The sequence below is a fragment of the Gorilla gorilla genome, chromosome 17, assembly GCF_029281585.2.
Source record: "Gorilla gorilla gorilla isolate KB3781 chromosome 17, NHGRI_mGorGor1-v2.1_pri, whole genome shotgun sequence".
In the NCBI taxonomy this organism is placed as follows: domain Eukaryota; kingdom Metazoa; phylum Chordata; class Mammalia; order Primates; family Hominidae; genus Gorilla; species Gorilla gorilla.
Genome location: NC_073241.2, coordinates 89,941,465 through 89,968,352, shown reverse-complemented (window position 1 = coordinate 89,968,352; position 26,888 = coordinate 89,941,465). Strand labels below are relative to the sequence as shown.

Genomic DNA, 26,888 nt, shown 5'->3' with positions numbered 1-26,888 from the left:
TGTTTTTTATTCCTGAAATTTCATAGAGTACATGGTAATGGTGGGACTGCCAAATATTCTTGTCACCTCAGTTAGAATTTTGACTTGAGAAACCACTTGCAATTTGCAGTTAGAAAGGTGGCAGTTTTCTTGAGAGGTATTTAGGAAAATAATGGAACTATAATTTGGGATTCATAGAGTTCTAAAAATTAATGGGATCACCTAAATATTGGATGCAAATAACTAGGACCTAAATAACCACAGATTGAATAAAGGTAAACACACTGGCAATGGAAGTAGCTTATATTTGGAACAGTTCTTAAAAATTCAAGAGCCAAAAAATCTTCTGCAGAATTTAAATTATATTCCTTTACTTAGTCATTTATATTTTCCTTGTGACCAAAATCATAAAATGTGAGATGAGTTAAAAGATCAGTCTGTGACTTTGGCCATTTTCATATGACTCATATCATATGACAATGACCATAATCATAGATAATTATGATTGAATTCTTGACTCCACCATAAGCTTTTATATAATAGGTGTGAGACATGAATATGCAATGACTGTCTTCATATTGATCCTATAATTTTAAGAAAATAATTATGCTGGACATTTGACCACATTCTGATGATTTTCATAAATCTCTCCTTTCATATTCTTTTCTCTATTGTCCTTTAAAAATAACATTACATAATAAACTTTAATACCGTTAAAATCATTGTTAGTAATTTTGACTCAGTATTTACTGTCACCTCTTGTCTCTGGTAGATTTGGTACAGTTTCTGAAAGGATTTCCTGTTTAAATTCTGGGTTGTTTTCTCTTAGCATTTACGAATGAAAACCATGCATACTTTCATTATGTTCATTTGTTTTTTTCAGCTTTTAAAGATAAAATTTATAAACCTTGTGAAGCTAAACTGTGTCATAAAAAAGTATCAATATGCTCCAAGCTCAATAATATAAAAAATTGTATTTTATCTTAATTGAAATTAACTTGTAACAGTGATAACTCTTGGATTATGTGGTGAATTATAGCAATATAGTTAAGTTTATATGTAATATTTTATTTAAACTGTATTATATCTGTATAAAGAGGTAGGTACAACGTAATTGTACAAATGAGGAGCCTGAATCTGAAAGAATTTAAATTACTTGTTTAGGTTTTTTGCATATTACAATATTCTTGTGATATTTCTCAAATTTCCCCTGCTATTAGAGGTAATGAAGAGTCAAAGACACCTAAGCTTACTTATTTTAAATATAACATCATACTTTTATGTTCATTAGGACTAGAGAATATTAAATTTGAGTCTATGTTTATACTTAGTCAAAGTTACATATGTTGAAAGTGTTAATAGAAAAAGGTAGAGTTGTGTAAATTGGTTTAAGTACCAATGGAAGGGCACTAATTGACTGTCTCCTAGCCTTATTAAATCAATATTCTGGCTACTCCGTTTTTGTATTGGGCAGGTGAATACAGATGGGGAAAAGCAACTTGGAGAATTGGTGTTAATGTAAAGTTACAACCACAAATCTCAACTAGACCTTCAGCACCTCTCCACAGTCTCACTAGAGTTTCCTGGCCAATCCTCCATTGCATAGATAATTTTTCATTCGACTCACTAAATCTCCAGTTTCCCTTCACTCCTCACAATTTCAGTAGATGATCTTGTTTCTTGCTCTTTAACAAAATAGGAAAACTCAGCAAATAACATTGTAGAACCAAGTCTACCATTCTGCCTATTTGTATACAGTCTTTCCTCTAGTTATTAGGTAGGTGCAAAAGTAATTGTGGTTTCTGCCATTTTTAATGGTAAAAAACAATTAAAAATAATAGCAAAAACTGAAATTTCTTTTGCTCCAACATAATACAACAGATGGATTGCACCTGACTCTAGATAGGATAAGCCCATCTAATTGTAAACTACATCGCTTGCTCACCTTTTGCCTACAACAAAGTACCCATTCCAGTTTTTCACTTTCTTCTGCATAATCATATTTTCCATCTATTAGACTATGACAAAAAGTATATTTGTATGCTATAACAAAGCTCATCTATAACAACAAAAACAAAAATTCCTTTGGATGTGAATTTCCCTCCAGCTACCACTGTGTCTCTCTCGCCCTTTATAGTCAATCTCCTCAAAACACTTTTCTACATTCATTCTTTTCATTTCTTTACTTTCTATTCTCACACAACTGTTCTTACTGAGATCACTACTGAACCATAATGAAGTATTTATTTTTCAATTTCCAGTTCTCATTTTAGTCAAGCAATACACAGAGTTTGATACAGTATCATTCTTTGTTTTCTGAAATTCTTTCTTCCCATGGATTTGGTGACACCTCCCCATCTTTTCTTTTCTCGATGGAGTTTCGCTCTATTGCCAGGCTGGAGTGCAATGGCACGATCTTGGCTCACTGCAACCTCTGCCTTCAGGGTTCAAGTGATTCTCCTGCTTCAGCCTCCCAAATTGCTGGGATTACAGGCTTGTGCCACCACGCCCAGCTAATTTTTGTATTTTTAGTAGAGACGGGGTTTCACCATGTTGGCCAGGATGGTCTCAATCTCTTGACCTCAGGTGATCTGCCTGCCTTGGCCTCCCAAAGTGCTGGGATTACAGGCATAAGCCACGGCGCCTGACTGACACCTCACCTTCTTAGTTATCCTTCTATATACTTGGCTACACTTCAGAGTGTCCCTGGTTGGATCTTTTCTGCTTCTCCCTGATTTCCATGTTTTAAGTTTCATTTCCCTGCCTTCTCTTGTTTCTACCTACAGTCAGTCCCATGACTTCAAATACTATCTACATGTAAATACTTTTTAAATGTATATTATCTTCCACAACTTCCAAATTGAACCTCAATTCACTATTCAACATCTTCACTTTATTATCTGTCAGTCTTAACGTAAAAAAAATGATATTTCAATGATAAAAATCAGTTCTTTCCATCACCTTCTTAAATTCAGGATATAACTCTTTTCTCCTAGTTGCTCAGATCAAAATGGTTGGAATGTTCTTTCACTCCCTCCTCCTTATACCCTACATCCAATCCATTAGTAAGTCCTATTTATTTTACCTTAGAACTACTCTAGGTTCCAACTACTTTTCACTAGTTTCACTGCTACCACTTTAGGCCAATCCACTGTCATGTCTTGCCCAGACCACTGGAAGGACCTCCTAACTAATCATATTGTTTCTCTTCTCTTCCCTGCCGTGCATTTATCATAAGAAGCCAAAACAATTCCCTTTAAAACATAAATCTGATTCTGTCTCTCCTTGGATCAAAACCATTTACTGATTTTACCTAACACTGAAAACAATATCCACAGTCCTTGTTTTTAATGCATGACCTGTCATCACTCTATATTCTCTAAGCTCCCTTAGTTTTTTTAGACATCATTTCTAGCTAACTTACTGATTATTGTCTATAGCACCCAAACCCTCCACAACCCTCCCAAATGTCACTGACATGAGAAAAGGAAATTTGGTTTCTTTGCTCACTGCATTCGCCAGCACCTAGACTGCCACCTGGTTAAATAGTGCTCAACAAATCATGAGTAAATTGTTAAACTTCATCAATATAGATGGTGCATTGCTACAGAGTAATTTAAATGTGAATGAGTCAGACTGTTCCCTCTTTTCTTAACAACCTGTGCATTTCAGACACTTACACATCTGTTTGGCGCCTGACAACATTGAGAGATTCTCATCTTAGGAACACACCTGAGGTTCATGTATTCTCTACTATCTCGTGGTGTAAAATGTCAAAATCCCAAATAAATAATGAAAATCATTAGATTGATTAGTTAAATTTGTTCTTGTTAAAAACCACATTATTATAGCCCTAAAATTTTAAAATTTTGGTGTTTTATTCCAAATACACATATTAATATGACCCTTACCCCCTTTCTTTTCTACTCCAATAAAAAGTAGAATGAGTAAAAGATGACAAATTCCTACCTTTGCTTTCCGCATTAACCACTGCTTGAAGATATCAACATGTCAGCCACACTGAATAGTTTTATCCACAGTGTCAAAGTCAACATTGTAGAGTTTACCTGACTGGAAAAGATATTCAGCTTGCATCTGATTACATGCATCTAGAAGGCCCTAAAAAAGGAAAAACATATCTAACATGTAACTCATATACATTTCAATAAGAAACCACAATTATTTATTTCACTTATTTCCACTTTGAATGCAAATTTAAGTAGAATTTTGCATATTTAATGTAGAAATATATCCTTTTTTGAAAATCAATGACCATATTCAGTTTTTTGGATTTATCTAGAATATGGTACAATTTGGTGAATACTTGTCTATTTTTTTAAAACTTTTCTTAAATGCCTTGAAGTCTTGCTGCTCTTTTGAAATTATGTGACTGTCATTTAATAATGTTAATGAGAACTGACTGCCTAGTCCACTTTGACTAAACTATCCTGTGAACCAACGATGTAGATGCCAAATAAACAGCTCTGATGACCATAGTAGATGAAGAATAAAATAATCCATACATTTAATCCATTCGTTTAATTTTGTCTTTTTCTAGCCTTTTGTCTCATATGAGAAATGTGGAAAACATTTCTCCTCAGTGTTAAAGACTTCAAGAAGCTTTACTTTGGAAGATTAAGAAATAATCACTAGAAAAGGACATGTTACCCATCATTGAGACAGAAATGTTTTCTCAGTATGTATGTTGCTTCAGCACAACAAAACCTAAATTTATGTGCATTGATGGGGTATAATTTAAATGTTAATTAAGCAGAACTATTTGTACAAGAGGTAAATAACATTATATGTATTTATGTGTTTGCTATATGCTTTCCATTTCACATTACATCATTTGATCCTCATGGAAAACTGATGGTGTAGGTACTATAATGACAACATTTTTATAGATTGAAGAAACTGAGAATATTAACATGTTAAGTAATTTTCAAGAACATATATCTATACAATGATGAATTTGGGAGCTGACAAAAGGGCAGTTTGACTTGAGGTTTGTGGAAACACAACATCCTAAGGAAGATAACTCACACTCTGTTTCAGGATAGGCTTGTGGATCTATAGGAAGGACCACAATGTGACTGTCAGTGTTGAAGTATTTCAGGGAAATAGAATAGAAATTATAACTCAAAAATGAAAATAGTTTATGAATCTGTATTTTGGGTGTCCTATTTACACATGTAAATATTTTCTTCTTAGGTTCTTTTGAACCCCCTTTTTAATCTTTTGTTAGAGCAGGCCTAGAGACTATCGTAAACACTTTAAAACAGTATCATCAAGATGAGCTTCTGCACGGCAAAAGAAACTACCATCAGAGTCAGCAGGCAACCTACAGAATGGGAGAAAATTTTTGCAATCTACTCATCTGACAAAGGGCTAATATCCAGAATCTACAATGAACTCAAACAAATTTACAAGAAAAAAAAACAACCCCATCAAAAAGTGGGCGAAGGATATGAACAGACACTTCTCAAAAGAAGACATGTATGCAGCTAAAAGACACATGAAAAAATGCTCATCGTCACAGGCCATCAGAGAAATGCAAATCAAAACCACGATGAGATACCATGTCACACCAGTTAGAATGGCGATCATTAAAAAGTCAAGAAACAACCGGTGCTGGAGAGGATGTGGAGAAATAGGAACACTTTTACACTGTTGGTGGGACTGTAAACTAGTTCAACCATTGTGGAAGACAGTGTGGCGATTCCTCAGGGATCTAGAACTAGAAATACCATTTGACCCAGCCATCCCATTACTGGGTATATACCCAAAGGATTATAAATCATGCTGCTATAAAGACACATCCACACATATGTTTATTGCGGCACTATTCACAATAGCAAAGACTTGAAACCAACCCAAATGTCCAACAATGATAGATTGGATTAAGAAAATGTGGCACATATACACCATGGAATACTATGCAGCCATAAAAAATGATGAGTTCATGTCCTTTGTAGGGACATGGATGAAGCTGGAAACCATCATTCTCAGCAAACTATGGCAAGGACAAAAAACCAAACATCGCATGTTCTCACTCATAGGTGGGAATTGAACAATGAGAACACTTGGACACAGGAAAGGGGACATCACACACCAGGGCCTGTTGTGGGGTGGGAGGAGGGAGGGATAGCATTAGGAGATATACCTAATGCAAATGATGAGTTAATGGGTGCAGCACACCAACATGGCACATGTATACATATGTAACAAACCTGTACATTGTGCACATGTACTGTAGAACTTAAAGTATAAAAAAAAAAAAGATGAGCTTTATCTGGTGTGATGATTGAGCTACACTTAGTCATTAAGCAGCGTATATTTATAGCACCTGTCATACATGGTGCTGAGACGGTGGATTTGTGGTGAGAAAAAGGGTAGAGAGACTCTGCCTTCATAGAACTTATAGTCTGAGTGGCAGGAGGCTCTGTCGGTAAGGGCGGGGCTGGGCACTAAACACAATGTCACAGATATGAGTGTCAAATTATACCCATGATAAATGTTATGAAAGAGTTTTCATGCTGCTATAGAATATTCTGGCCTAAGAGTCAAAGATTCCATGTAGACTGGAAGTCAAGGAAGGTTTCTGAGTAAAAAACATTTTTGAATTCAGCAGTTTAGCAAGAAATATGCTGGGGGGAGAGAGCTGTGGGAGTGAAAGTTGAGTCAGACCATGACAGGTGGAAGGAGAAAGATGTACTGAGATCATAATGGAGACAGCTGCACTACATCTTTTTGGAACTAAAAGGAAGCCAATGGATATGAATAAAACAAAAGGAAACACAAGAGGAAGTAAGAGTTCAGAGAAAGCCACAGACTACACCTCCTGGGCCTTTGTGCAATGTCAAGGATTTCAATCCCCATCATCTTAGCGACAAAGAGAAGCTACTTAATGAGTTTATATTTTGCATTATGAAAAGCGTCTTCTGAATAAATGAAATTGATGTGGCTGGCATTTTGTTTGAAAAACATATGGTATTTTCATTCCCTTGAGTGTAAAAATGAAGAATATTTAAAATCAGTTTAAATATATTTTATGTACAATTATACAAAAATGTATATATTTACTTCCTTATAGTCAATTCCTTGTCAGCATTGAAAAATATGTTCATTAAATATTGATATACTCAATTTGTTCTACTCATTAAGGCATGAATTAAAATTGTCTATCTGCAGCCCTGGACATTCAAATGGTTAATAGATAAGAATCGAACGTTCCTCTTAATTCAAGGCTACACCAAGATAGACTTGTTTTCCAGAAATGACCTTAAAAATAATAGTAAATGCTTATTGGTTTGGGAATTCTGCTGTACTTCCATTGACCAGCCATCTATCTTTAGGAAAAGGTAAAGTACAAGACAAAATATAAAAAATAATTTATTTGAAAACTCATGATAGGTACTTATGTAGAATAAAATGTATTACTTCAACACACTCATGGTGGGCTAAGAAATCAGAGAAGACTGCAGAAAATTTGTATTTGAGCCATAAAAAGAAAGGTATCTGAAATCTGAAAGTTAAATAGAGACCTGTTAGCACGGTGGGGGTTGGAGACAAATTTGAAAACTTCTCAAATGAAAAAAAAAATATGGCCAAATAATAATGTCAAGGTTCTGGACACATACCAATGCTGAAGAAGGATCAGTCTGCCAACCTGCAGGCTTTGAGCATCTGCCATGTTGTGGATGGGATATTGCTGCCATGCAGCCAACTTAGCAGGAGCTGAAGCAGAGATAATGTTAACAGTTCCAGGCAGCAGAGCTGATAATGCACTAGGTATGAGAAAATGAATAAAGATTCCCTCAGAACTAGGGAAGATGAAGTGAGCATTAAGTACTCAAAGAGTAGGCAGGAAGGCTATATAGTAGGAAGACAGATTATTTTTATACCCAAAACCTCTGGATTGCTTGCAAATAAGAGAAAATAGAAAATGATGTCCCCAAAGGTAGAAATGAAAGGTAAAATGTGTTTGCAACTTGACAACTCAATAAAGAATATGCAAACTTTATCATTGTATTTCTACTTGGAGGAGATAATGAGCTTAAGTCCTTGTATACTGTCACATTTACTACAAAGGGAAATAAAATAAATATACATGTAAAAAGAAAATAATGTCATACTATACATACATTTATGCTTTTTTTTTCTTTTTTTTTTTTTTTTTTTTTTGAGATGAAGTCTCACCCTGTTGCCCAGGCTGGAGTGCAGTGGCATGATCTTGGCTCGCTGCAACCCCCACCTCCCAGGTTCAAGCGATTCTCCTGCCTCAGCCTCCTGAGTAGTTGAGACTGCAGGCACACACCACCACACTGGGCTAATTTTTTTGTATTTTTAGTAAAGATGGGTTTTCACCATATTGGCCAGGCTGGTCTCAAACTCCTGACCTCATAATCCACCCTCCTCAGCCTCTCAAAGTGCTGGGATTACAGGTGTGAGCTACCGCACCTGGCCACATTTATGTTTTTTTGTGCCAAAAATATATTACAGTTACTCATTGTCATCCACATGAAAATATGCCCTATTATTGGCTCTATACTCTAAGATTACAAATTGGCCAGTGGGCCAAATTTGATTCCTAAGAGATATTTTGCTTGGTGGCTTTTTAAAATTATTATTTCATTTTATTTGTAAATTGACAAAATTTTATTTATTGTGTGTACAACTTGATGTTTTGGTATATATGTATGAAGTATTGCATATATGCATGTTGTACACACACTATGCATTGTGGAATGACTAAATACAGTTAATTAACATGCATTTCCTACATAGGCATTGTGGAATGTGTATATATATGATGTATATATGCATTGTGGAATGACTATATCTAGTTTATTGACATATGCATTGCCTCATATAGTTTTCACTTTTGTGGTGAGATCATGTAACATCCACTCTTTCAACAATTTTCAAGAATACAATATGTTGTTATTAACTGTAGTCACCAGGTCCTACAATAGATCTCCTGAACTTATTCCTTTTATCTAACTGACATTTTGTATCCTTTGATCAACTTCCCCTTGAACTCCCTCCCCCAACTGCTTCAGCCCCTGGTAGCCACCGTTCTGCTCTCTAGTTCTGTAAGATCAATGTTTTTAGATTTTACTTATGAGTGAGATCATGAGGTATTTGTCTTTTTTGTGTCTTATTTTGCTTATTTTACTTATTTGGCTTATTTTACTTAACATAATGACTTCCAGGTTCATCCATGTGGTCACAAATGGTAGGATTTCCTTTTTTTTTTAATGGACAAATAGTATTCCATTGAGTATATACACCTCATTTTCTTTATCCATTCATCCATGAATGGACACTTAGACTGACTCCATAATGTGACTATTGGGAATAATGCCACGGTTAGCATGGGAGTATAGCTATCTCTTAGGCATTCTCATTTCATTTCCTGTCCTTTAAATATATAGCCAGTAGTGAGATTGCGGGATTGTATATTAGTTCTATTTTTAGTTTTTTGAGAAATCTTCATACTTTGTACCCATACTTTTTTCACTAATTTACATTCCCATCAAAAGTGTACAAGGGTTCCATTTTTTCCATGTTGTCACCAATGCTCATCTTTGTTTTTTTTTTTTTTGTATAATAGTCATCCTAACAGTTGTGAGGTTATATCTTACTGAAGTTTTAATTTGCATTTTCCTGATGATTAACGATGTTGCACTTTTTTCATATATCTATGGCCATTATGTTTTGTTTTGTTTTGTTTTTTGAGACAGGGTCTCACTCTGTCACCTGGGCTGGAGTGCAGTGGCATGATCTTAGCTCATTGCAACCTCCTCCTGGGCTCAAGCCATCCTTCCACCTCAGCCTCCCAAGTAACTGGGACCACACACACCCACCAACATGTCAGGCTAATTTTTTTCTATTTTGGGTGGAGATGGGGTTTCACCAAGTTGCCTAGGCTGGTCTTGAATTTCTGGGCTCAAGCGATCTGCCTGCCTCAGCATCCCAAAATGCAGAGATTACAGGTGTGAGCCACTGCACCCGGCTGGTCATTATGTTTTTAATAACTGGGTTATAAATAATCAGGTTTTCTATAGATCCTCTCACTGTCTTTCATCTCATACCACATCTTTTCACCCACGGGTAGCTGGTTTACTACCTATGCACTATACTCATTTGATTTTGTCAAATGACTGCTACTTAAAGATCAACTTGTTCTCCTCCATAGGGCAAATTGTGCTGCAATATGTTTCATTCAGTGAGGTCATATTTTTGTTAACTTAAAACATTCACAATAAAGCTACTCATTGTTAACCATCTATTATGTCAGTAATTAAAAACAGAAATCATTTGCTTTTTCCTGGATCAAGATAGCAGAGCACTGAAGAGGGACACCTATTAGTTTGTGTGGATTCCAGGTCACATAGTTGGCCCTAGGTGATAAAACAGCTCTGGTTAGCACTCACAGTCACTGGAAAAGGAGTCTAAATGGGTTCTTTTGCTTTCACAAGCAATGCCCCAGGTCTTACCTTTCAATGCCACTGAGTTTATAGGAATAGTTTCCGGATAGCAGCAGTCCACCTCCCCAAGCTGCCTACAACAAATACAAAGAACATGTGCTCTTATACTAATTACTTATTTTTTAATTACACTGACTACTTTTCCCATGTTAAATTTATTTTAAAACATGATGAAGATTTAATTATTATGCTAGATAATTATCGAGCTGGCTATAATTATTCTACTTTAAAAAAACAATGCATTAAAAAAATTTCCTACCATGAATTTTCATTGTCTATTCATGACACGGTGAAGTCTTAAGTTCCTAATAAATTCAAGAAGGCACTTTCTGTATAATTTCCAAAGACAGATTTTAAAAGTTGGCATCAAATTAGGCTATACTACAGAAAAATTAAAATCTCCATTGTATGCTACAACTTTAATTTTATTCAACTCTAATCAAAGTCAAAGAAATTTTTCTTAAAAGTTATTGTACTAAATAGCATCGAAAGTTATTATTTCTTTAATAGATATTAATAAAGAAATGTATATTAGAGTAATGGGCTAAGTCTTATTTCAATTTCAAATCATGTTTGACTTTAACATTGATATTCTAAATTTGGGGTTGAATATTAATAGAGATTTAGGCTTTTAAATATAATTTGGTGTATTTTTAGCCCTTTTCATGATGTATTAAGTCTACTTAAAAATAAACTAAGGTAGGCAGGTGCGGTGACTCATGCCTATAATCCCAACTCTTTGGGAGGCTGAGGTGGGGAGGTCAGGAGTTCAAGACCAGCCTGGCCAACACGGTAAAACACTGTCTCTACTAAAAATACAAAAAAAAAAAAAAAAGCCAGGTGTGGGCCGGGCATGGTGGCTCATGCTTGCAAGCCCAGATACTCAGGAGGCTGAGGCACGAGAATGGCTTAAACCGGAAGGCAGAGGTTGCAGTGAGCTGAGATCGTGCCACTACACTCCAGTCTGGGTGATAGGGTGAGTCTCTGTCAAAAAAAAAAAAAAAAAAAAGAAAGAAAAAAAGATGTAAATAAATAAGATTATTCTTCATCTGTATTTTCTGTATTCATTCATTATAAAATCTAGGTACAGAGAAATTTTTGACTTGCCTGAAATGCCTGTTAGGAATCTTCAAGGATTGTACGATTTTTTTTTTAAAAAAAGAGGCATTGTAAGCCAGACTAAAGGAGATGACTTACATCCACATGCATCCAGAGTTTGTGCTTCTCACAAATATCAGCGATGTCAGGGAGAGGGTCGAAGGCTCCGTACACTGTGCTTCCGGCTGTGGCACAGACACAGAATGGAGTTTAGCCCTGGTGATGAAAAAGCGGAATCATTCTTACAATCTCATGAAGTCCACAGGAACTGTATACAACACTGGTACCCATTACACTTCTGGATATCAGAAATCTGGATAACTTAGATTAGGGATATTGAATAGCTAATGATTTCAAATATTCTGAGGTACATAATCACTAAAGATAGTAAGGTGTATTTATACCTTTCCCTTTCAATTTTATCTATTGTTATTTCTGTTTAAACTTATTTTAAAGAAAGTAATACCACAAACATAGAAATGGCCAAATTCCATTATACAGGAAAGACCCTGATAAATTTGCCTTTCATATGTAACAGAACCAATAATATTAGAAATACTGCAATGCTACTTAATTACACCACTTCAGTTTTATAAGAAATTTCCCACATTTTGTGTTTATTCTATTTTTCAGCAATTTTCTTATCAATTATTTTTCACTAATAAACATACGAAAAGTATATAAAGATATTTACATGTTAAATGTAGAACCGTAGAACATACCTTTTTTTTAGCTTGTAATATATTTTTCTCTAACTCAGCTGGAATCATCTTTCCCCTCAAAAATGCAAATACACATTGATTTATTATAAGTATATAAACATACAAATTCTACCAATTGGAATAAGAAGTGTTGTGCAAGATTTTAAAACAATTAGTTTTTAGTGTCTCCTAAAGACATTTATAAGTGTATGAATAAGTAATAAATGTTCAATTAATTTAAGCCACGTTTAAGTTAGAGAGTGCTTCATCTACTATTCGGTCACCTTAAAATCTGCACACTTACTAATCAGAAGATTCTGATCATTGTAAGGAAGATACAAAATAATAAACTCTCTTTCGATCATGCTTTTTTTCTTTCCTTATTTTCTTATTTAAAGTAATTAATTAAACTTTATTTATTTGTTTATTTATTTATTTATTTATTTATTTAGAGACAGAGTCTCGCCCCGTCGCCCAGGCTGGAGTGCAGTGGCACTATCTCGGCTCCCTGCAAGCTCCGCCTCCCGGGTTCACGCCATTCTCCTGTCTCAGCCTTCGGAGTAGCTGGGACTACAGGCGCCCGCCACCACGCCCTGCTAATTTTTGGTATTTTTAGTAGAGACAGGGTTTCATCATGTTAGCTAGGATGGTCTCGATCTCCTGACCTCATGATCCATTCTCCTTGGCCTCCCAAAGTGCTGGGATTACAGGCGTGAGCAACCGCGCCTGGCCCTTAAAACTTTAGTTATTAAGACCTCTTGATATCAAGATTAAAAATATCAGGCGTTCAAATTTGAGGGGGGATGGGGGTGGCATAAATTAAGGTGGCCTCACATTTCTTCACAGCATGTTTCCATGAAATAAATTAAAGCCAATATTTTTCTACTCCGTTCAGCTATGAGACTAACTGCCAGCAGGCTTAGAGGTAACTCATTGGAAACATTTTAATTAAAGTCAGTACCAAGATAATAATGCTCACTATCTTCAATATTCTATTTTCTTTTTGAAAAAAAAGAGACAGATAATAAAATAAGAAACCTAATTGGAATACATATCTTTGTATACCTAGAATACCCAAAGTTGTTTATAAAAATAAGAATGTTGAGCAAGTTACATAAGTAAATTATGGCTTAATTTCTTAATACCAATTATTGAAAATAAATAGTAGAAAAATCCTATTTATAATAGTAGAAATGACGTAAAATATCTTTAGAGTGGTAATTCTCAGGAAACGTGCAGGGACAAACAACCTGTGATAAAGCTTACTGGATAATAAACTTATAAAACATATTTGCAAGATATTTTATATTTATATATTTCAGAATTTCATAATATATAAATGTTTCTTATAAGGCAATAAGAAGTAATAAACTACCACTTAAAAAATAGGCAAAGGACATGTACAGTCAATTCATAGTAATATACAATTGGCAGGTCAGCATATTAAAAGATTTCTATTGTTCTGAACAACAATAAACATCATTTCTGTCAGATTTTCTAAGTATAAAAATATTGATAATATTTTAATGTTACATTTCAGATAAGAATATAATTAACTAAAAATGTTTAAAGGGCAAATGGAAAATCTGTATTGAGTTATAAATTCACACATAATTTGAACCTAGAGGCATTCATATGAGAGATATTCAAGGCAACTCAAATGTGTTTATTAAACTCAAATACGTTTATTACATTCATTTAAGCACTGCTCTTAAGTACTAAAATCAAAGGGAAAACTTATAAATGTCTTTTTAAATAGGACTTGTAAAACTTTGCTGCATTTATAAAATTGGAAACTGATGTAACTTAAAAAAAAAAAGTCTGTGTGAATTCACAAGATTTCGAAGCTATACCATAAAGCCAAAGGAAATAAAGCAAATTACAGAACACAACACAGAATTGATATATGAATGTTTGATATTAATAAAAATTATTTCCAGAATATGTATAAAGTTTGTAATATTGCTTATTTCTGAAGAATGGGATCCAAAGAAAATATAAAGATATTTTCACCTTGTACTCTAACATGGTTGAATTGTTAATTTCCAGACATCACTATGTTGATAATTTAATGTATTTCATAAATATAAAATAGGGAACAAATATATGGCAATAGAATTTTCATAAGGCCATAGTTAGTAAATAAATGTCAACAATAGGGTAAAAAATTTTGGTGCTTCTTCCATAATGACTTACCTTTAAAATATAAATAAAATGAATCTGGGAGAGGATTCTTGCCAAAAAATGGAACCACAGGCAAATGAAATCTCAATCTATGAAGCAGAGTAATAATAAAACTTTGAGAATGTATTAAGAAACATACCTTTCATCACACGTTACTTCAACTACATTATCAATTCCAATACCCAAAATTGCTGCAGCTATTTTTATTGAGTAATGACCCTTGGGCAAAAATAAGAAAAGAAAAGACATTACTTCTCCTACATGAAATCCCCATTTACACACAAATGAACTTGGGGCATATATGCATAGCTTTGAATGGGTCTGTGGATGTATATGCACACAGGTATCAAGGCATATTTCCAGGCCCCCATCTTGACATTTTTTGGGATCTAGAATGTTGTAGCACCTCTTTCCAGAAGGCACTGTCACAGAATAGAACTCTTTACAAGCTTGGGTGGGAGCTTGAATATTTTAGTTCCCTGCATACACATGAAGCCACATCATTTATAAAGTTAGTGACAGTTTCCTCCAGGAAAATCTTTTTCTGCTCTGGACAGCTCTAGCTCCTGTATTTCAGATTTTTTTTTTTTTTTAAGACAGATTCTCGGTCTATTGCCTAGGGTGGAGTGCAGTGGCATGATCTAGGGTCACTGCAACCTCTGCCTCCCGGGTTCAAGCAATTCTCCTGCCTCAGCCTCCGGAGTAGCTGGGACTACAAGCACACGATGACACGACCGGCTAATTTTTTGTATTTTAGTAGGAATGGGGTTTCACCGTGTTGCTCAGGCTGGTTTGGAACTCCTGAGCTCAGGCAATCCACCAGCTTCGGCCTTCCAAAGTGCGAGGATTACAGGCGTAAGCCACCGTGCCCAGCCCATTTGAGATTTTTTTTTTTTAAGGCATGAGGTCTTATGAATGTACTGAATATTACAGTGCCTGTAATTCTTAATTCAGACTTTGACACCCACTTTTATCTCTTGCCTGCTAGTTTACTTCGTCCAGCAAGACAGAGGTGATAGCAGCTCTAAAGATAAACTTGGCCCGGATTATTTTTAATCGCTAGGAAAAGACCAGATATATGAGATTAAAAAATACAGAAATTAAAACCTTAACCATATTTCTATTTCAATAAAGAATACAGAGATTAAATAAAAAACTGATTTCTTAAAGATCAACATTATGGAATTTCAGCTTATTTACTCGTTAGAAATATTTTCAAATTATATTTCAAATGATGAAAATTGCATTTGTAAACAAGCATGTTAAGTTCTATAAAATTCTGTAATACATTGCATTGAATATAAAGTAGTAGTTTCCAACTTGATAATATATAGTAAGTACTTACTTAATGTAGCCATAGGTTCTTGGAAACTGACTTTAGCTGAAAAGATGTCTAACGAAACCAATATTTTTTTCTCTTTGACATTATAATAAAGCAACTGATGTAATTCAAGAATCTATTGTATATTGCTTCTCTTAATGTCACAGTTTCCAAGAACCTATGACGTTAAGTGAGGACTTACTATATAGATGTGTAATGCCAATTTGAGTTTGGCAAAGGGAGTGCACTGCAAAAACAGGAATATTTCAATAAAAACTCTTCGTTTCTAGGTACTTTTAGGTAGAACTCTCAAACTGGGACTGCTACTACATTTTAAGATCATACATGTTGCCATGATAGATAAGAAGAAAGCAATCGGATTACAGATTTAAAAAGTTTTGATGCTATGCACGAGAGTGGAATACTAAACGTAAAGGAGATATCAGTGGAGATATTGTCAATATCAGAAGAGTTTGGCTGAGGATCTAGTCTATAAAAAATATAGTTTTCTTTTAACTGATTCCTTTGGTCCTAACCGGAAAGATGAAACAGTAATTACATTCTTTTTCTTTTTATTCAATGTGAAAAATAACTATTAAATCTTTGAAATTTTTACAATAATTATTTTGGTAAAGTTAGCAGAATGTTTTATATTTATATAAAACATTTGTTTTGTGTTTGTCATGCTGAAATTAAATTTTAATCCTGAATTATTTGTATTGCTTACCTATAGAGCCTATATTTACTGGAAAGTTGTTTTTTTCCTTTTCAATATCAATATGTAGATCCAGACTCAGAGATTACCTGAACATATTTGATATAAGCATAATGCCAATATTCTTAGTCTTTATTTTATCAGGTTATCTTTGATGATTCTTAAAAGTTGAAAAGAACCTATACTTGATACTTACTTGCTCAGAAACAAATAATACAATGCATGGAAGTGCAGTCATGCCTTTTGTTTTTATCTCTGGATATTGTTTATAGCGAGCTACTAAGATACCATAAAGGTTTGATATACTGCCACCTATGGAAGGGAAATAATGACCATTAAGCTAATTTCAATCCTGATAAATGTTTATTGAAATAATAACAATTTGACAGTTTCTGAAACTAATGAGGTGCTAAATCACCGTTATTTTAAAATTATCCTTCCCTGAAACTGGTGAAAGGTCAAAGAATGAAATTCCCACTTTTAGATTTCTGGAAATTTTATTTGAGATGATAATGCAATGGCTTATGAATGTCTGTCAAAAATAACAATGTTAGTTGGAACACATTTTGAGTGTCTCCCGATAGGTATTTTATTTAGCTTACAGAAAGTTGCTTTTTCTTACCAGGTGAAAATATTCCATCTGCTTCTGTTTCTCCCCAGCCAATAATTTCATACATTTTCTTGAGAAGAATTGTCTCCATGACAGTAAAAACTGGGGCTATTTCATATGTAAACCTATAATACATATAGATAAATTCAGCTGTGACTTATATTACACGGAAGAGACAAAGTAAAGTCATGTGTTAACAAGATCATATACTTTTTAATTCTATATTAGACTATGCAAGAAATGGTTACCTTTTACATATTCTAAATTGCTTATTCCAGATTGAGTGTATTAGTTCTACAAAGAAAGCACCATGACTTCCATTGTTTTGTGCAATACCTGAAAATTTCTTTCCCACCTGGAGGAATTTTGAAAGCAACTCCCATCCCTTCAGAACACACAACATTGTTTAGGATCAGAAAATGCCCAGTTATTAAGAAAAAAACCCATATATTCTTTAATAGACAAGTTAAAAAGACATAGATCTGGAGTTGCAGACGATGTTTTGCAGAACATGAAATGGGTAGAAAAGGCCTTTTCTAGAAATTGATCGATAAATATCCTTTGTATAAGGATTGTACTTTGAGGAAACACACCAAAAAACAACTAAGAGTTATTATGTTTTCAATAATAACAGCTGTAAAGCAAGAAGATAGCACAAGACAAGAATAATGTGGGACCCAGGGAAAAGGATTCAGAGGTGACCATGATGGGAACTCTCCCTCTGTGTCACACTGTGCAGTTAGAGTCAGCTCTTCAGAAAGCAAAAGCTGGAATTCAAGGCTATAAGCTTTCCTTTGTGCACACTTTGTACAATAAACAGTGAATTATTTACAGTGGGTTCTAAAACCTGAAGGTGGCTTTCATTAGTCTCAAGAAATCCTTTCATTTTTCATCAAAGATGTTTAAAGTCTCCTTTAAGTGTCCTTAAATATAGATATTGACATCAGGCACTATTTATGTGCGGCTTTGGATGCTCTGAGCTTGCTCTGCCTCTAAGGCCTTTGGACAATATTCAGGCCCAGCCACACTCACACACAGCCCCTAACAGTGAGTCACCTCCTCTCTTGACAGTAGTCACTGGCCTTCTGCCCAGTAGTTTCCTTTTCAGCCTGAAACCAAGAATGCCCATCCGTCAGGTAGGGGGAAGTCAATATATCCTGTGGTAGAATCCTTTGGCCCTAGGAGACCTGGTGGGGTGTAAATTCTTTCCCCTTCCTCCCTACAGATGAACTGTCCTGAGAAGTACAAACCCCGGGGGATCAAGCACTCACTGTGCTTATATTCGTGCTTAGACCCAGGTCTCTAATGATTCCTCACACTGCTCTTCTGTCCTTTCCTGACCCGCTTCATTTCTTCTCAACCTTGCCCTTTCGCATGGCATACCCTAAAAGTAAATAAGACAGAAGATCTTGCCTCCAGCTCTGCTCAGAGATGCAGACTAAGAAAACCCACTAACTATTAGAATTAAGATTTTAGTTCTAAGAGGAACAAAGTAGGAAGCAAGCCTTATTCACTTCTATTTCAATAGGGCTCAATTCTGCCAGAATGTACTGTGTCAATTTCAGCTTCCACATATGACCCTTGTGATCCTATTTCACCTCTATGTAGTAGGTATTATTATTTTCAGGAAGCAGAGACTCACTAATCTTCACAGCATTGTACAGTGGTAGAATTAGGAATCCAATTTGATTTTCTCTAATTCCATCTTAAATGCTTTTGCACCATCTTAAGATTATGGTAAGAGATATCCAGTCATTAAGAATGAGGAAAATAAAAAACCATCTATCTCTTATTTCTCTTTGCATCTACCACCTATGCTTTCCACTATTTCTGTATTTAAGCTCAATAATATGTATTTTCTTCACATAGAGAATGATTAAGTCTCATAACAATGGGATTCTAAACTATGGAATATAGATTATAAATTTATTTTGTATAATATATAACATATAAAATATACTGTCTGGAAAGACAGTATTGCTCTATACAGGTTTAACTAAAGAGCCATTACAAAGCAAAAAAAAAAAATTAAAAATAGCAGTAAGTTAAGTATGCTATTTTTATTTGCATTTCATATTTACAAAATACTAATTACTACAATGGACTATGCATCATTAAAGTCTCAGTGATAACTAAACAGTTAAAACAAACCTCAGTTTTCCCGCATAACAGAGCAGGCTCTTATAAATATTTAGTTCTCGGTTTTAAAGTTTGAAGTTCTACCAGATATCTCTTTTGATTGCTAAATTATATTAACATCTGACACAGACTACTCCTTTCAATTTAGTATCCAATCATCTCTCTATCATTTTTTACCTTGAAAAATATTGCCCTAAAATTAACTTTACTTCAAAACACATCAGCAGTAGATCTAATTTTCTTATGGCCACGAGTTTTGCCATGGCAAAGGTCAATATTTTAAAATAATCGTGTCAAAGTTGAATCTAACTTTTCTTTAAAAGTTTACTCAATACCATTGAGGTTCTAATTTATATTCATATATATGTTTGTGTGCTTTTGTTTTTGTTTTTGTTTATTTGGTTGGTTGGTTGGTTTTGAGACGGAGCCTCCCTCTGTCTCCCAGGCTGGAGTGCAGTGGTGCAATCTCGGGTCACTGCAACCTCTGTCTCCCAGGTTCAAGCGATTCTTGTGCCTCAGCCTCCGGAGTAGCTGGAATTATAGGGGTGTACCACCATACCCAGCTAAATTTTGTGTTTTTAACAGAGACGGTGTTTCACCATGTTGGCCAGGCTGGGCTCGAACTCCTGACCTCAAGTGATCCACCGCCCTTGGCCTCTCAAAGTGCTGGGATTACAGGTGTGAGGCACCGTGCCTGGCCTCTATGTGTATGTATTTTAAACTATGTACTGTGGGCTGTTTTGAGTAGTGTTGAAATGATTCCACTCCTAGAACTTGACTCCCAGTCCACACCCTAACATCTGAGGCTAATCAAGTAAATTCAGGCCCTGAACATTGCCAGAGAATTTCTAGACAACCAGGTAAACTTCACACATGTCACACAGGAAACACATAGCAGCTTCTTTGCATTTCTCCCAAGTCTCAACTATTTTGTTTTTGACACAGCAAGCCTCATATCCAGCAAAATGGAACTTCCACTACCTACATCTTCACTCTTGCTTACGTGTGTCTAATAATCTCACATTTCTTAGGTATAGAGGGATACTCACAGGTTGGTATTTGCAGTGGCTGTCAACCATTCCCCTGCAAGTCCAGTCATAGCTAACCCACTGGACAGCTGGTTAAAATAGCGAGGATGTCCTGGAGATGAAAACAAAATTGCAATAGGCCAAAATAAAAACTAGAGTTAAAAAATACTGAAATTTCATAATAGTTTTTCACCTACCAAGTACTCATGTATTGAGCACATTTAAATTATGTTATTCAGTAAACATTATTGAGGAACTATCCTATACAGAGACATTCCTAAGTATTGGCAATATGGTGGTAAACCAGATGGGCATAGTTGCTATCATGTGGATTTTACAGGCTGGTCGCAAAGAAAGACATTAAACAGATAATGACACAAATGTGTTTGATTACAATTGTAAAAAGTGCTACATAGGAAAACAGTGGGTGTGGTAAGTCCATTCTTAGGGGAGTGAAAGTAGCCAGGGGAGTGGGCCGAGGAAATCTCCAGAGAAGTCTTCTTGGAGGAAGTGATTTTTAAGGTAAGATCTAAATTTAAGCATTGCCAGACAAAAAGATTTGGAAAAGGAGCAAACTGAAACAGATCTCAATATGCTCAAGGGTGAGAAAGATCCTGCATCTAAGGAAGGAAGGTCAAGTATGGGGGTGTGTACAACTACTTCAATGGACCAGTTAGGCAAAGTGGGAAGAAGCCATCTAAAACATTAAATAATTTTCACTGAAAAGCTGTTTATATGTTTTTGGGGGCATAATATTAGATTCTTTTACAATGATTTTTGAAGATTTATATTAGTAAGTAATCTTTATTAGTTGTCAAATTGAACAATCTATATTTGATATAGTTTGGGTATTTGTGCCCTCCAGATTTCGTGTTGAAATGTGATCCCCAATGCTGGAGATGGGGCCTAATAATAGGAGCTGTTTGGGTCATGGGGGCAAATGCCTCATGAATGGCTTGGTGACATCTCTGCTGTAATGAGTGAGTTCTGGTTCTATTAGTTACTGGGAAATCTGACTTTTAAAAAGGTTTGCACCTGCCCTCCTCATTCTCTTGCTCATTCTCTCACTATGTGGCACACTGGCTTCCCTTGGCCTTCTGCCATGAGTAAAAGCTCCCTGAAGCCCTCACTGGAAGCAGAGGCTGGCGTGTTTCTTGTACAGCCTGCAGAAATGTGAGCCAAATAAAACTCTTTTCTTTATAAGTAATTATTAGATGTAGGTATTCCTTTATAGCAAGACAAATGGACTCACACAATATCCAACTTAGTTTAAAGTAATCTTCCCTGGGATTCCTGGCTTACACCTACAATCCCAGCACTTTGGAATATAATTTATAAATTTATTTTGTATAATAATTTATACAACATACAAAACAAATCATATTGTCTGGAAATACAGTATTGCCCTATACAGGTTTAACTAAAGAGCCATTATTAAGCAAAAATAAAAATTAAAAATAGCAGTAAGCTAAATAGGCTATTTTTATTTGCATTTCATGTCTACAAAATACTAATTACTATCATGGGCTATGCATCATTAAAATCTCAGTGATAACTAAACAGTTAAAACAAACCTCAGTTTTTCCACAGGGCAGGGGGCCGAGGGGGGCAGATCTCTTGATCTCAGGAGTTTGAGACCAGCCTGGGCAACATAGTGAGACCCCTGTCTCTACAAATCATACAAAAATTAGCCGGGTGGGTGATGTGTGCCTATACTCCCAGCTACTTGGGAGGCTGACGTGGGAGGATCGCTTGAGTGTGGGAGGTCAAAGCTGCAGTGAGCCGTGATCACCCTACTGCACTCCAGCCTGGGTAACAAAGCAAGACCCTGTCTCAAATAAATAAGTAAGTAAATAAAAATTAATCTTCCCCTTCTTATCCCCTAAATAGATTATCTTCTGCACTTCTTTCATGACATATTTTACAGACGACTTGTGTCACAGCTCTTTGTGAGTCCCTCTCTTTTTTCCTCTAGTATGTTACATTATCCGTGTTTCAACAGTGTCCTCTCCTAGAGCACCTGTGTGCGTTCTTAACAAACAGGAACTCAATACGTACTTACTAAGTTGGATGAAATGCAATGTCTGGAAGTTGTGAGATGTGTTAGCAAAGGGTTCCTTTCTGTTATTTACTTATCACTTTCTTAGCATCTTTATCTTTTCTCTCTGCACTTCAGATGTACAGAAATGGAAATGGAAAAGTGGAGGGTGGGTCTACAGATTTACCCTACAATTGCAACGCTAAAGGAAAAAAAAGGAATTTAATTTATGTAAGTCAGAAATGCTTCCCAATTGCCCCACTATTTTTCGGAAATACCATTTGCTATTTTTATTTCTAAGCTAAATTTATTTTAATTTCACATTTACTTTATACAGTTAAATTTGAGTCTACAACAGGGTTTTTTTTTCTAATCTTATAAAGGCTTTCTTTTTATTTTGTTTAAAAATGGTTTTCTAGTTATAAATATACTACATGTTTTAGAAATACATAAAATACAAACTATACATAGAGAATAGTGATTTTATGCATATATAGGAGACAACCTGCCTACTTATCTATTCAACTACCTATTTATAATAAATACATTCTACAAATGATATTTACAAAGATATCCTAAAATGATACAAAGATAGTTTACAAATGTGTTTATTATAAATAGGTAGGTATAGACACCTATATATTGTGTATGCATACACACATGGAATTAACAATATAATTAAATATAACTGAGATATTGAATATATTATTTTGTGGCATATCTTTTTATAATGATCAATATCCTATGAGAAATTCCCCATGACTTCTCTAAAACTTTAACGGTAATATTGCATAGTATTTGTTTCAAAGGATATTCTCTGTTTATTTAAGATAAATGTAAAGACAAGCATCCTTTGTTTTCTGTTATTAAAATACAGGCAGCAATGAGCATTCTCAAATGTAAATCATCTTTGTGCATTAGCATGGCAGATCAGTTTGGTCTGAAGATAGATAAAAGATTAGTGATATTTAAAGTGCTGGGGTGTAACAAATATGTCATAATAATGTCCATATATTTGATATTTATCAAATGTAAAGTATCCATTCACAAGCGATTTGTAATTATTAAAATTATACATAAATATTTTTCAAGATAATATAATAAAAAATTAATAAGCCCAAGTAGAGATAATGTATTTACAGCCACTTTGTTGGTCCTTTTTTCAAAGACTATATTCATTCCAATACACTATTTAGTAGGTTTAAGATTTTAGAAAAAGGGTTCCATAGACCCTATTCAAACATCACTTGCCCCTGAAAGTATGATCACTTTAAATGGCTAAGAACCTAGTTACAGTAACCGGGTGTGGTGACTCACACTTGTAATCCCAGCACTTTGGGAGGCCGAGGCGGGTGGATCACCTGAGGTCAGGAGTTGGAGACTAGCCTGGCCGACATGGTGAAACTGTGTATCTACTAAAAATACAAAACATTAGCCTGGCATGGTGGTGGGTGCCTGTAATCCCAGCTACTTGGGAGGCTGAAGCAGGAGAATCGCTTGAACCTGGGAGGTGGAGGTTGCAGTGAGCCAAGATCACGTCATTGCACTCCAGCCTGGGCAACAAGAGGGAAACTCAATCTCAAGAAAAAAAAAAAAAAAAGAATCTAGTTACAGTAAAGCTAATTCAAACAAAAAACACAATTTCAGAAATATAAGATATATATGTGGTAATTTTGATGCTATGTATTTTACTGGTACAAAGGATAATTAATTTGGCATCAATATTGAATATTATAAAAATAAATGAAAACTGATAAAAATTATACATTTACTTGCCATTAAAATGTAATTTCCTGAATCAAAACCATTTTATTTACTTTCTTTTTTAGAATTTTAATTTTAAAATAATTTTGTTAAACTGAAAACAATTTTTAGATGATAATCCAATTTGAAAAAAACAAAGCTAAATATTTTAAATAAGAATAAATAAAACTATGATCATTTTTCAATACAAATGTAAACTCAAACCTATTCATCCAATTTACAGTTCAAAAACATCAATCTGAAAAATCACCTGTTTTAACACTGTATTTTAAGGTATCTGTGCAATCAACAAGTAACTGTTCCAGAGATTCAGGGTGGTCAGGCAGTTCTAAGGTAAACCCAACCAAACCTTCAAGTAGTTGATGAGGATGATGGAAGTCCAATATTTTACTCTTACCATCAAAGGTTTTTTTGCATACTGTAGAAGAATATCTACCACTTGCAGCAGAAAATATTTTGTTAAGTCTTTGTCATCTTTGCATAGCAACAAATCTAGAGAAAAGAGATAAACTACAAAGTCAGTAGCTAAATGGCAAAGAAAATTTCCAAGAGATAGAATTGTCATCATTGTCAACTAAAGATATTAAAGTAGCATTTTCCCAAATCTTATCAACAATCTTCATTCAGTGTCCCATTGGACAACCTTTATTTTTCACCAAAAATTAACCATTTAAAATTAATGCCATGGGAGCAGGTGTCCCTTCAAGACCTCCTAGAGATGTATTTTATTTGATTGTACTGCCACAAAATGATCTGGTCATTCTACTTCTAAAAGTAAATTAAATGGTCAGATCTTAAAGAACATTGCTATAAAGACACATGCACACGTATGTTTATTGCGGCACTATTCACAATAGCAAAGACTTGGAACCAACCCAAATGTCCAACAATGATAGACTGGATTAAGAAAATGTGGCACATATACACCATGGAATACTATGCAGCCATAAAAAATGATGAGTTCATGTCCTTTGTAGGGACATGGATGAAGCTGGAAACCATCATTCTCAGCAAACTATCGCAAGGACAAAAAACCAAACACCGCATGTTCTCACTCATAGGTGGGAACTGAACAATGAGAACACATGGACACAGGAAGGGGAACATCACACACCAGGGACTGTTGCGGGGTTGGCGGGGGGGAAGGGATAGCATTAGGAGATATACCCAATGCTAAATGACGAGTTAATGGGTGCAGCACACCAGCATGGCACATGTATACATATGGAACAAACCGGCACGTTGTGCACATGTACTCTAAAACTTAAAGTATAATAATAAAATTTAAAAAAGAACATTGTAATTGCTTTGATAAACATGTAAAGCACATGAGATTTATGTATGAAAAATAACAAAGGGATACATTTGTTAATGACATTTGTACCTGAAGCATAAGCATTTGATAAATTAGTCATTACATTCCCAGTGTGAGCTTCTTTTTTCTCGTCTTTCTCAGTTGATTGAAAAGTACAGATAGACATTTTTCCAATCTGGTTCTTATCTAAGTTAAAAAGTTAATATTTTGGGCTTATTAAAATGTGTTGATAATATGTATTTCCTCCCTTATCTGTTATCAAATAGATGTTTCTAACAAATCTATAATAATTGCGACTCCTATTTCCTTTCTCATGTAATCTCTGGAAGATAGATATGAACTGGAGAGAAAATTCAATTTTATGAAAATAATACAAAGAACAAATGATACATTTATTGTTAGTTTTGTATCAGTTTAGAGTATAGGATTAGGAATATAATAATGAAAAAATGTTATCCATAAATTACAATGCCTACTACAGAATGAGATTATTATATTAACACTTAGCTGCTTATGACAATATCTACTGTATCTTAAGTGGGCCCCAAGTGCCTTGCACACATTTTGATCCTCACAATAACCTTTAAAGGATTTTTTATGCAAATAACAAAATAGATGAAGAAGTTAGATAATAGCAACAACTTTTTGAGCACTTACTATGGCTCAGGCACGTTTCTAACCATTTCATATGTATTATTCAATCCTCATAACATACAGTTAGTTAGGATGTAGGCACTACTATTGTTAACAGGAATAGCAATATATGGTAGATTTTGGATTTATAGGTAGATCAGATTAAATCCAAGGGCCATTGCAAATTAATAGTTTAAAATATTAAGTTCTAAAATTCTCTTTAATAAAAATATTGAGCCAAACCTCCACTCAAACAAACACGTCATTCTTAAGTGTCTTTTAGTTTTCTGGGAAATGTAGTGGGGGAAAGGAAGTACAAACTATGGTTCCTGAAATCAAAGTAATTACCCATAGCTATATGTAGAAAATATAAGGTAGCTAGAAAATGATGTATGACTACATTTTGTACTTTTGATTATCATAAGCTTGTAGTATTGTTTCCAGGTTTAACGAGATTTTTCTTAAATAAAATGAACTATTTTCCTTTCCAAATATTGCATTTGTTAAGACTATAGCAAGATTAACTTGGTTTAATTTTTGAAACTGATACAATGTTTAAGCACCTTGAAATGTTTATTCATTCTAAATGAATTTTTTTATTATAGTATTTTAATAAAGAATACAAATCCAATATATTAATAAATTGTGCATGTGCATAAATTGTACAGATTACAGTAATGAGATGATTTATGCATCATGAAATATATTTAAAAATAAATTTTCATATTACACATTGACCCTATAGATATATATTAGGTTAATTCTACGTATTTTTTTTCTAGAAGATACGGGTAGTTTTACATTTCCCTGCTATAAACAATAAAATAAATTCTGAAGTGACTAAGAGTGTCACTTCTTTTAAATAAT

The 26,888-nt window shown here is 34.6% G+C and overlaps 1 pseudogene; it reads right to left on the bottom strand.

The window, feature by feature from the left end:
* Nucleotides 1-583: 583 nt before the first annotated feature.
* On the bottom strand, nt 584-25,554 carry LOC101127620 (glutamate decarboxylase 1-like; annotated as a pseudogene).
* Nucleotides 25,555-26,888: the final 1,334 nt, after the last annotated feature.